We start from the raw sequence: 12,141 nt of genomic DNA, 5'->3' as shown, positions 1-12,141 counted from the left end.
GATATAGCAAAAACAAAAATAAAATATCTGGGAATAAATCTAACCAAGGAGGTTAAAGACCTGTATGCAGAAAACTACACAACACTGAAGAAAGAAATCAAGGAAGACACAAACAAATGGAAACATATACCATGTTCATGGATTGGAAGAATTAACATCATCAAAATGTCCATACTACCCAAAGCAATTTACAGATTCAATGCAATACCTATTAAAGTACCAATGGCATATTTCACAGACATAGAACAAACACTTCAAAAATTTATATGGAACCATAAAAGACCCTGAATAGCAGCCACAATTTTGAGAAAGAAGAACAAAGTAGGAGGGATCACAATACCCGATATCAAACTATATTACAAGGCCACTGTAATCAAAACAGCCTGGTACTGGCATACAAACAGGCACATAGACCAATGGAACAGAACAGAGAGCCCAGAAATAAACCCAACTCTCTACAGTCAATTAATATTGGACAAAGGGGGCAATAACATAAAATGGAGTAAAGATAGCCTCTTCAACAAATGGTGTTGGGAGAACTGGACAGCTACATGCATAAAAATGAAACTCGAGCACCAACTTACACTGTACACCAAAATAAATTCAAGGTGGATAAAAGACTTAAATATAAGACGTGAAACCATTAAAGCCCTAGAGGAGAACATTGGCAGGAAAATCTCAGATATTCCACGCAGCAATATTTTTACTGATACGTCCCCTAGAGCAAGGGACATAAAAGAAAGAATAAACAAATGGGATCTCATCAAAATTAAAAAGCTGTTGCATGGCTAAAGAAAACAGTATTAAAATAAAAAGAGAACCAGCTGTATGGAAAAACATATTTGCCAATGATACCTCAGACAAAGGTTTAATCTCCAAAATATACAAAGAACTTACACGACTCCACTCTAGGAAGACAAGCAACCCAATTAGAAAATGGGCAAAGGACTTGAACAGACATTTCTCCACAGAGGACATACAGAGGATCCAGAAACACATGAAAAGATGCTCAATATCGCTAGCTATCAGAGAGATGCAAATCAAAACCACAATGAGCTACCACTTTACACCAGTCCGAATGGCTACCATAAACAAAGAAACAAACAACAGGTGCTGGAGAGGGTGTGGGGATAAGACCGCCCTTTTGAATGGCAGATGATGGTTCCATTCTTGCCCCACGATCTCTCCAGTTTCATGTTACTGTAAAGTATCAACTGTTCATCCACCCTCACAATTTGTCTTGGAAAAACAAAACAGAATTTCCTTATGTTTCTGAAGAAAATCCCACAGGGAAATGCTGCCAAGAATGGTGGTTGTTTTTTTCCCCCACTTCACTGATGTGGAACCCAAACACCAAAACAATTACCGAAACCATCCTGGTGCAAACAATTTTCCACAATCGATTTGGGTACTTTGAGTATGTGGCCTGTGTCCCACGTGGCCTCACGTGGTCTGTCCTCAGGGAACATCTGGACTTGATGGCTCTGCACTGCAACTGGTCTGTTCATCCCGGGGCATCTCTGCGTGAGAAACCTCCCGCACAAAACGCTGCTAACCACTCCCTACACATTCAATCTGTCACAATACGTCCTCCTACATGCCACAAATTTTTTTTTCTGTTTACTGGCATGTTCATGCTTCTTGAAATACCAAAATGGATAATGTACCAAAAAGCCTAATGTACCAAAAATATTACTATGTTCATCCACCTTCAATATGAAAATGGCCACACAAACACTCAACAATTTTTATGAGTTTTTCTTAATTCATGCTGATACGACATATGTCATGATACAGTATAACAAAATGGTTTTGAATGAAGTTAAAGACAAGTACGTGAACCAGAGCCATGTGATGGGGGTGGGAAGATGGGGGATGAAGACAGGGGTGGTAGGGGCCAAACTAAGTTTTTTTGTAAGATTTTTATTTATTTATCTTTGGAGGAGAAGGGAAGGAGAGAGGGAGAGAAACATCAATGTGTGGTTGCCTCTCCTGAGTCCCCTGCTGGAAATTGGCCTGCAACCCAGACATGTGCCCTGACTGGGAATCGAACCACAATCTTTTGGTTCACAGGCCCGTGCTCAATCCACTGAGCTACACCAGCCAGGGCCCAAAGTAACTTTTTGGCCAACCGGGTATAAAGCAGGCTTCACCCAGCATTGCAGCACTGAGACCATGTACAGTGTGTGTTTTACTCTCATAGCACTTAAGCTGGAATTCACTGAAAGTAGGTACCTGGAAAGTTCTGTCATTTGGAACTTATGAAATAGAGTCATAAATAACCTCCAAAATGAACCAGTATTCCAGTTACATAATAATTTGAGCTGAATGACTCTAAAAACACTACATACCGAAACTTCAGAAAGAAATCTTCACCCTTAAATGCACAAGTTAGAAACAAAAGTGGAAACGCACTAGTTCAGCACTCACACGAGGAACCTGAAACGGTGAACAGTCCAGGCACAGTGGAGGACACGAGCCTGCAGACAGGTCCAGAGGGGCACGTACATAAAGCGATAGCGCATTTTTTAACCTCCAGGTGGGAAACTTTTAATAAATTTTACTTTTCTCATTGTTTAAGGTGCCACAGCAGACAAAGTCAATTACAAACAAGCACACTTGGAACTTTTAAAAACCTCACTTTATTATGCTACAAAGCCACTTCCAACAAATGTCACATGAGACATGCTTATTACTGCCTTCGCCTTTAATCCAGAAAGGAGTCATAAGGTACCCGGTCAATCCTTACATTTAGACGTTTTCAAATGCACCTGGAAATACCACTACTATTAAAACTCACTGATATTCCACTGGAATCAACCACTTTTCCTGCTGACCTGCACTAAGGTCTCATTCTCCAATATGACCACAAGATGGCAGCAGAGATGCACACTCAGACCATTTGCCAGTCCGTCTGCAAAAATTATTTAGGTCAGTAAGGGTAACGAAATTAAAAGTGCCTTTAGGAGGCCAGGTTTCACGATTATTGAGCTGATATAATGGCCAGGCTGTAGTGGATAGAAAAATCAGCCGTTTTCAAATGAAGACTACCCAAAGTAAAATAAAGCAAAATATTCAGGGAACCAACAGTGAAAGGAAGGAAATCAGGAATCAAATCAACTATTTGGAACAAAAGGAAGAAACAAACATCCAACCACAACACAATGAAAAAACAAGAATTTTAAAAAAATGAGGAGAAGCTTAGGAACCTCGGGACAACTTTAAATGTTCCAATACTCAAATTATAGAAATGCCAGAAGGAGAAGAACAAGAGCAAGAAATTGAAAATTTATTTCAACAAATAATGAAGGAAAACTTCCCCAGTCTGGTGAAGGAAACACACCTCCAGGAAATCCAGGAAGTCCAGAGACTCCCAAAGAAGCTGGACCCAAAGAACACACCAAGGCGCATCATCATCAAGTTACCCAAGATTAAAGATAAAGAGAGAATCTTAAAAGCAGCAAGAGAAAAAGAGAGAGTTGCCTACATAAAAATTCCCATAAGGCTATCAGCTGATTTCTCAAAAGAAACTTTGCAGGCAGGAAGAAACTGGAAAGATGTATTCCAAGTCATGAAAGGGAAGGACCCACATCCAAAGTGACTCTGTCCAGCAAAGCTATCGTTTAGAATGGAAGGGCAGATACATGCCTCCCAGATAAGGTCAGGTTAAAGCAGTTCCTCATCGTCAAACCCTTATTATATAAAATGTTAAAGGGACTTATCTAGGAAATTGAAGGAGATCAAAAGCTATGAACAGTAAAATGACAACAAACTCACAACTATTGACAAATGAACCAAAAAGAAAAGAAAAGCAAAACCAAAAATAAAACAAAAACTAAGCAAACAACTAGAACAGGACCAGAATCATAGAATCGGACATCACGTGGAGGGATTTCAGTGGGGAGGGGGGAGGCCGGAATAGGGGGGAGGTACAGGGAAGAAGAAGCTTAACTGGTAGGCGTAGAACAGATGGGGAGAGGTAAAAATGGTGTAGAAAACAGAGAACTCAAAGAACTTACATGTACAACCCACAGATGTGATCTAAGGTCCGGGGAACGCTGGAGGGTTGGGTGCAGGGTGGAGGGGGATAAAGAGGGGGAAATTGAGAAAACTGTAATAGCATAATCAATAAAAAAACTTTAAAAAGTAAATAAAAACAACAAAATAAATCAACATGACTATAATAAAGATACTCCATACCAAAACTTGAGAAAGAAATCTTCACCTTTGAATGCACAACTTAGCAACAGAAGCTGGAAAATGCACAAGTTTTGCCTCCACACGAGGAACTTAAAATAATAAGTGAGGTCCAGGCAAACTGGAGGAAAAGAGCCCGTAGACATGTCCTGAGGGGCACGGACATAAAATAAGAGCACTTGCATTTTACTCTACTTTTTTTACCTCTTGATGGAGAATTTCTAACAAATTTGATCTCCATATTACTTAAGGAAGCTACAAGAGAAAAAGCAAATTACAAATGACTTTCAAGCAAACTTGGCACTTGTAAAAACCTGCCTTTATTATGCTACAAAGCCAGCTCCAAAAAACATCACATGAAACATATACCTCGCTTGGCCAATATCTGGAGACCAGTCACAAAGTTAACTGCACAGTCCTGACATTTGGAGGTCTTCAACTGCGCTTCTAAATTGCACTGCTATGAAAAGTCAATGATATTCCCCCTGGAATCAACCCCTTTTCCTGCTGACCTGCACTAAGGTGTCATCCCCAAAATGGCCACGAGATGGCAGCAGAGACCGACAGAGGCAACGCATATCCCACTAATGACTCGGCTGAAAGGGTCCTTCACTTTTTACTGTACGAGGCAATGATGGGAACACTTTTCATTCCGTGCACCACTCCCGCCAAATGTGACTGCACAACGTCATAGCCACTCAGTTCCACTGCCCTCCGCCACCTTTCAGGCAACTTCCCGTTTCATCGTCCCACAGCACTGTTACCTTTAGGAGCACAGAGCTCTTCCAGGTGAATTCTGCAGTCTTTCAGAGAATGCAAATTTCTCTCCACTGAGAGAAATTTGGAATACCGAACTAAATAGCAATGTGAACGTGAAGGTCCGGTGAGCACTACGAATGAATCATGAATCACAACTGCAAGGCCAGGCTGGAACCTTTTTTCCCTGGTCACTAAAGAGAAACGTGCGCTCCCACCTCATCCTGAAGTTTTCCCGTCTTCTGCCTCGACTCTTTCCCACAGGCAGTGCTTGCAGTTGGTCTGATGGGGCAGCACGTGTTGCGAATATCCCCAAAGAGCTCCCCCTACAGGACGCCCTCTGGTATCACCACAGAGGCAACATCACCTCCTTGGGATGAAGACCACCCTGTGGAGGAAATGCTGCTGGTGGTTCCTTCATTTGCCCACAGTCTCTCTCGATTCACATTATTCTCCAATTTCAACAGTTCATACCACCTCACAATTTGCTTGCCAGCAGAATGGTTTCCATATATTTCCATAGAGAAGAACCACATGTGGTAATGAGGTCAAGAAAGATCCACCCTCCTGCCTAACTTCTGTGGAACCCAAACATCAAAGCAATTCACGTAATCATGCAGATGCAAACGATTCTCGACACTCAACTTTGATACTTTGAGTATGTCACCTGTCTCCCGCATGGAATAGCGTGGTCTGTCCTCAGTGAACATCTGGACTCGATGGCTCTGAACTGCAAATGCCCTGCCAGACCCGTGGGGCATATTTGTGGGAGAAATCTTGGGCATGAAACTTCACAAACCACGTCTGACATATTTCATCACCTACAACCACACTATGAATCTTTATTTTGGCATTCCAGTTGTGTGTTCACCTTTCTTTTTTAATTTTAATTTATTTAATTCTTATTCAAGTACAGTTTTCTGTTTTATATTCCCTGCCCTGCCCCCCCAGTGCTCCCCACCTCCCTCCCATTTCCGCCCCCCACCTTAATTATTGTCCATGTGTCCTTAAAAACAGTGGTTTAGATGCCACGAAGTAGGTGGCAATGCCTTAACTGTATGCGTGTTGTTAGGCCCAAGGGCCTCTTCCATCCTTGTCAAGGGGAGTGCTAACCTTCTCTCCTTCCGTACAACACTGTGTTCACCTTTCTTGAAATGAGAAAGCCTAATGTGCCCAAAGTGTTCCTATGTTCATCAATCTTCAGTGTGAAAATGGCCCCCAAACCACAGTGGTTTCGATGAGTTTTTTCTTTCAATGCACGTTTGTATGACATCTGTCACGGTACAGTCTGACCCAATGCTTTTCAGTAAAGTTAGACGAGTTAGCGAACCAAAGTCACAGAATGGGAGGGGGCAGTGAGATGTTGGGAGCTAAACTGACTTTTGGCCAACCTGGTATAAACAAAGCTTCAACCAGAATCGCATCATTTACAGTATGTTTTTTGCTCATGCAGCACTTAAGATAGAATCACTGGAAATGGGTGGCTGGAAAGTTCTCTCCCTTGGTACTTCTGAAATAGACTCCTACAGACCTTCCAAAATGAACCACCATGCGAGTCACAAAATAATTTGAACTGAATGATGCTAAATATACTACATACCTAAAGTTGAGAATAAAACCTGTACATTTGAACACATGCGTTAGTCACAAAACCTCGAATTGTACAAGAGCTGCACCCATTTGAGGAACCAAAGGGAGTCAATGAAGCCAAGACACACTAGAGTGAATGTGCCTCTGGACATGCCCAGAAGGGCACGGACATGGAATGACAGTGATGTTATTTTATTTTATTCTCTTTTATTTTATTTTATTCTATTTCTGGATGGAGGATTTTGAATAAATTTTACTTTACCCTTGTTTAAGGAAGCTGCAACAGACAAACCAAATTACAAACAATTTTCAAACACACTTAGAACTTGTGAAAACCTCACTCTATTATGCTACAAAGCCAGTACCAAAAAATGTCACATAACACACGTTCATCGCTCCCTTTGCCCTTAACCTGCACACCACTCACAAGGTAACTGGACAGTGCAGACGCTTTGGAATGCACTTGTAAATACCACTACCATCAAAAACCACTGATGTTCTACTACAATCAACCACTTTTCCTGCTGACCTGCACTAAGGTGTCATCCCCCAAAATGACCACAAGACGACAGCAGAGACCGACATTTGGAAAGCACCTCCCACAAATGGCTTGGCTGAAAGGTTCCTTCACTTTTTACTGTGAGATGCAATGACAGGCACACTTTTCATTTTCCCTCAAACACAGTGACTGCACAAGGTCGTGACTGTTTTGTTCCACTGCCTTCTGCCACCTTTCAGGTAATTTCACCATTCCATGGTCCCACGACTTTGTTATCTTTTGGAGCAGAGTGCTCTTCCAGGTGGCTTCTGCAATCTTCCAGGGAATGCAAATTTCTCTCCAATAAGAGAAATTCAGACAGACCAAAGGAATTGGCCATGTGAAGGTGCAAGGTCTGGTGAGCACTGTGGGTGAATCAGGACTGCCCAGCCAGGCTGGGACCTTTTTTCACTGGTCACCAAAGAGAAACATGCATTCTCACCTTACCATGAAGCTTACAAATGTCTTCTGCTGACAAATTCCACACTCATTCCCTCAGGCAGTACTTTCAGTTGGTCTGACCAGGAGCATTGCTTGTTGCAAGGAACCTGCTGGCTTTCTACAAGGAACTCCTTCTGCAGGACCCCCTCCAGAACCACCACAAGGGCAACATCACCTCTCTCGGATGAAGACCACCCTTTGGAGGGGCCTGCTGTTGGTTCCTTTGCTGACCCTCAGTCTCTCCCATTCCACATTATTCTAACACACCAACCATTCATCATCCCTCACAGTTTATTCTGGAAACAAAATGTTTTCCTTGCATTTCAGTAGAGAACCACAGGTGGGTATGTGGTCAAGATGGGCCCCCTCCTTATACTCGCCTAACTTTTGTAGAACCCAAACATGAGTGACTAACCTAACTGTGCTGGTGCTAATTATTTTCAATGCTTGGTTAGGATACGTTGAGTATGTTGCCTGTCTCCAGTGAGCCATACCATGGTCTGTCTTCAGTAAACATCTGCCCTGGATGGCTCTCCACTGCAACTGGTCTGTCGGACCCGTGGGGCAACTGTATGCCAGAAATCTCTGGAATGAAACTGGAAAATACACTTGTGACACATTCCATCACTCACAGCAATGTCTCCAAACATACCCAAAAAATCTTTCTTTGCCTTACACTTGCACTTGTACCTTTCCTGAAATGACAAAGTCTGAGGGGCTGAAAACGTTGCTTATGTTCTTCCACCTTCAGTGTGAAAATGGCCACACACACATTCTCCAGTTGTGATGAGATTTCTTTAATGCAAGCTGGTATGACAGCTGTCACAATGGATTCTAACAAAATGGTTTAGAATGATGTAAAGGCAAGTATGTGAGACCAGAGCCAGGTGATGGGGTGGGGTATGGTGGTGGGAGAGGGTGGGGGGCTGAACTGACATTTTTACCAGCCCCATTTAAAGCAAGGTTCAACCAGCATCGCAGCCTCAAAATCCTATACAAAATGTGTTTGCCCTCATAGCACTGAAGCAGCATTCACTGAGAATGGATGACTAGAAAGTTCTGTTGTTTGGGACTTCTGAAACATTTCTATAGAATCGTTGAAATAAACTGCCATTGGAATTACAAAATAACTGGACCTGAGTGATGGTAAAGATGCTCTGTAACAAAACTTAGAAAGAAATCTTCACCCTTGAATGCACAGCTTAGAAACAGAAGCTGGAAGTGCACATGTTTTGCTCCTGTACCAGGAACCTAAAATAGTGGATGAAGTCCAGGGAAAGGGAAGAAAGGAACCTGCAGATATCTCTCAAAGGGTACGTACATACAACGATGGCGCTGGTATTTTACTTTGCTTTTTTTGTATCTCTTGTAGCAGCATCATATATAAATTTTACGTCCACATTTTTTTTTAGGAAGATGCAACAGACAAAGCAAATTACAAGCGACTTTCAAGCACACTTGGCACTTGTAAACACCTACCTGTATTATGCTACAAAGCCACTTCAAAGAAACGTTCCATAAAACATGCTTATTCCTCTCTTGGATGTTACTCTGGAGACTAGTCACAAGGTTACCGTGTAGTCCTGACATTTAAATGTTTTCCACATGCACTTGTAAATACCACTACTAACAAGTCATTGATATTTCACTGGAATCAACCACTTCTCCTGCCTACCTAGACTAACATGTCATTCCCCAAAATGGCCACGAGATGGCAGCAAAGACCACCACTTGGAACACATACTGTACAATGGGCTTGGCCACAAGATTCCTTCGGGTTTTCCAGTAAGATGTAACAACAGGCACACTTTTTCACTGTCCTCAAACAATGTGAGTGGTCCGCGGTTTCATCACTTACTTCTATTGTCCTCTGCTATCATTCGGCCCACTTCACCGTTCCATCTGCCCACAACATTGTTATCTTTGGATCACAGAACTCTTCCAGGTGCCTTTTGCAGTCTTCCACAGACCAGAAATCCACTAAGAATATTTAGGAAAGGCTGCTGAAATACCTGGCAGTCTGAGGATACAACGTCTTATGTGTACTGTGGATGTATCAGGACTGCCCCGCCAGGCTGGAACCGTGTTCCCCTGGTCACCAAAGAGAAACTGGTCTCTCGCCTTTTCCATACATGTCTTCTGCTGACAAATTCAGGACTCTCTCCCTGGGGCAGTGAGTTCCACTGGTCCAATGGGGAGCAGCACTTTGGAAGCAACCACCTGATATACGGCAAGGAGCTCCTAGTACAGGACTCCCTAGTGATCCCATCATGTCCACAGCATCGCCTCCTTTGGGTGCAGACCACACTTCAGAGTGGCTGCTGGTGGTTCCCTTCATGTTCCCACCATCTCTCCGGTTCCACATTAGTGTCAAATATCAACGATTCATCCTCCTGTCCACAATGTCTTGGAAACGCAACATTTTCCTCACATCTGAGCAGACAATTTGATGTGGCAATGTGGTCAGGCAGAAATCCCTCCTCCTCCCCCCTTAACTTCTGCGAACTGAAACACCAAAGCAATTAATGTAACCATACTGGTGGAAATGATTTTCGATGCTTGCTTAGGGTTTTTTTAGTATGTCCCCTGTCTCCCTCGTGGCATAATCTGGTCTCTCCTTAATGAATGTCTGGACTGGATGGCTATCGACTTTGACTTGTTCATCCAACATGTGGGGAACCCTCACACCAGAAATCTCCAATGAGAAACTTCGCAAACCACTTCTGACATGTTCAAGCCATCACACCACCTTCTCCTACATGGCATAAATCTGGTATTCCATTGAACTGGCATTTAACCCTCTTGATATGCCACAGTGTAATATACTGAAAATATTACTTCTATTCATCCTTCTTCAATATGAAAATGGCCACACACTCAACAGTTCTGATGAGTTTTTTTTTAATGCATGCTGATAGGACATCTGTCATGATACAGTTTAACCAAAGGATTTCAAATAAAGTTGAAGACAGATATGTGGACCAGAGTCCACATGATGGGAGACTGAACCACTCACATGATGGGGGTGGTGAGGGACCAAAGTGACTTTTTGGCCAACCTGGTGTTAAAGCAGCCTTCAACCAGCATTGCACCACTGAAATCATACACAGTGTGTTTTTGCTCTCATAGCACTGAAGCTAGAATTCACTGAAAGTGGGTGACCAGAAAGTTCTGTTGTTTGGTATTCATGAAACAGATACCTAAATAATCTCCAAAGTGAACCACCCTTTGATATACAACATAACTTTAACTGAAATATGCTGAACACACTACATATCAAAACTGGAGAAAGAAATTTTCACCCAGAAACACATGTTAGGAACAGAAACTGGAAATGTACCAGTTTTTTCACCCATATGAGGAAACTGAAATAGTCGAGGACATCTAGACAGAAAAAGAGCTCCAAGACATGTTCCTAAGCCACATACATAAAACAATGACACTTCTATTTTATTTATGTATTTTATTTTATATTTTACACCATGGTAGAGAATACTGAATAAACTTTACTTTTCTCATTGTTTAAGGAACCTGCAAGAGACCAATCAAATTACAAAAGGTTTTCAAGCATGCCTGCAACTTGTCAAAGCCTGCTGCTGGTACACCACAAATCGAGCTCCAAGAAATGTCACATAAAATGCATTCATTGCTCCCTTTGCCTTTAATCTAAAAGCCAGTCATAAGGTAACTGGACAGTGCTGATATTTAGGCGTTTTCTAATGGATTTGTAAATACCACTGCCATCAAAAGCCATTGATATTCCACTGGAATCAACCACTTTTCCTGCTGACCTGAACTGAGGTGTCATTCCTGAAAATCGCCACGAGATGGCAGAAGAGACCGACATCGAACTACTAGGTTGACAGAAAGGTTAGTTCACCTTTTACCAACAGGTGCCATGACAGGCACGCTTTTCACTCTCCCCCAGCAATGTGACTGGACAACATAGTCACCACTTTGTTCCACTGCCCTCTGCAGCTTTTCAGGCAACTTCACCATTCCATCAATCCCACAACATTGTTCTCTTCCGGAGCAGAGAGCTCTTCCAGGTGCCTTCTGCAGTCTTCCAGGGAATGGAAATTGCTCTGCATTAAGACAAGTTTGGAAAGACTGAACACAATGGCCTTGCACCTTCTGCATCTTCTGCTGACAAATTCTGAACGCTTTCCCACAGGCAGCTTTCAGTTGCTCTGATGGGAGTAACCCGCTGGGTTTCTGCAAGGAGCGCCCACTGCAGAACACCCTCGGGAACCCACCACATACACAACATCGCCTCCTTTGGATGAAGACCACCCTTTGCAGGGGCTGCTGGTGGTGGTTCCTTTCTTTCCCTCAACTCTCCCACTCCACATTATTCTACCATATCAACAGTTCATCCCCCCTCATATTTGTCTTCGAAGCAGAATGTTTTCCTTAGGTTTCAGTCGACAACCACTTCTGGAAATGCAGTCAAAAGGGGTCCCCCAGCACCCCACTTAACTGCTGTGGAACCCACCATGAATGCCATGCTGGTGCAAATAATTCCTGATACTCAATTTCGATCCTTTGAGTGTATAGCCCGTCTCCTGCGTACCATAATGTGGTCTGTCCTCAATGAACATCTCCCCTCCGTGGCTCTC

General features: G+C 42.7%; 1 non-coding gene across 1 annotated transcript; it reads right to left on the bottom strand.

The window, feature by feature from the left end:
• Positions 1 to 5,961: 5,961 nt before the first annotated feature.
• LOC118995077 (U6atac minor spliceosomal RNA) lies at positions 5,962 to 6,088 on the bottom strand. Its single transcript, XR_005068197.1, has one exon. It is a non-coding gene; the product is annotated as a U6atac minor spliceosomal RNA (small nuclear RNA).
• Positions 6,089 to 12,141: the final 6,053 nt, after the last annotated feature.

This window comes from Sturnira hondurensis, unplaced genomic scaffold (assembly GCF_014824575.4).
Source record: "Sturnira hondurensis isolate 20B ecotype Veracruz unplaced genomic scaffold, ASM1482457v3 Scaffold0009733, whole genome shotgun sequence".
Classification (NCBI taxonomy): Eukaryota; Metazoa; Chordata; class Mammalia; order Chiroptera; family Phyllostomidae; genus Sturnira; species Sturnira hondurensis.
The sequence above is the reverse complement of the archived record's forward strand: the minus strand, read 5'-3'. Positions and strand labels throughout refer to the sequence as shown.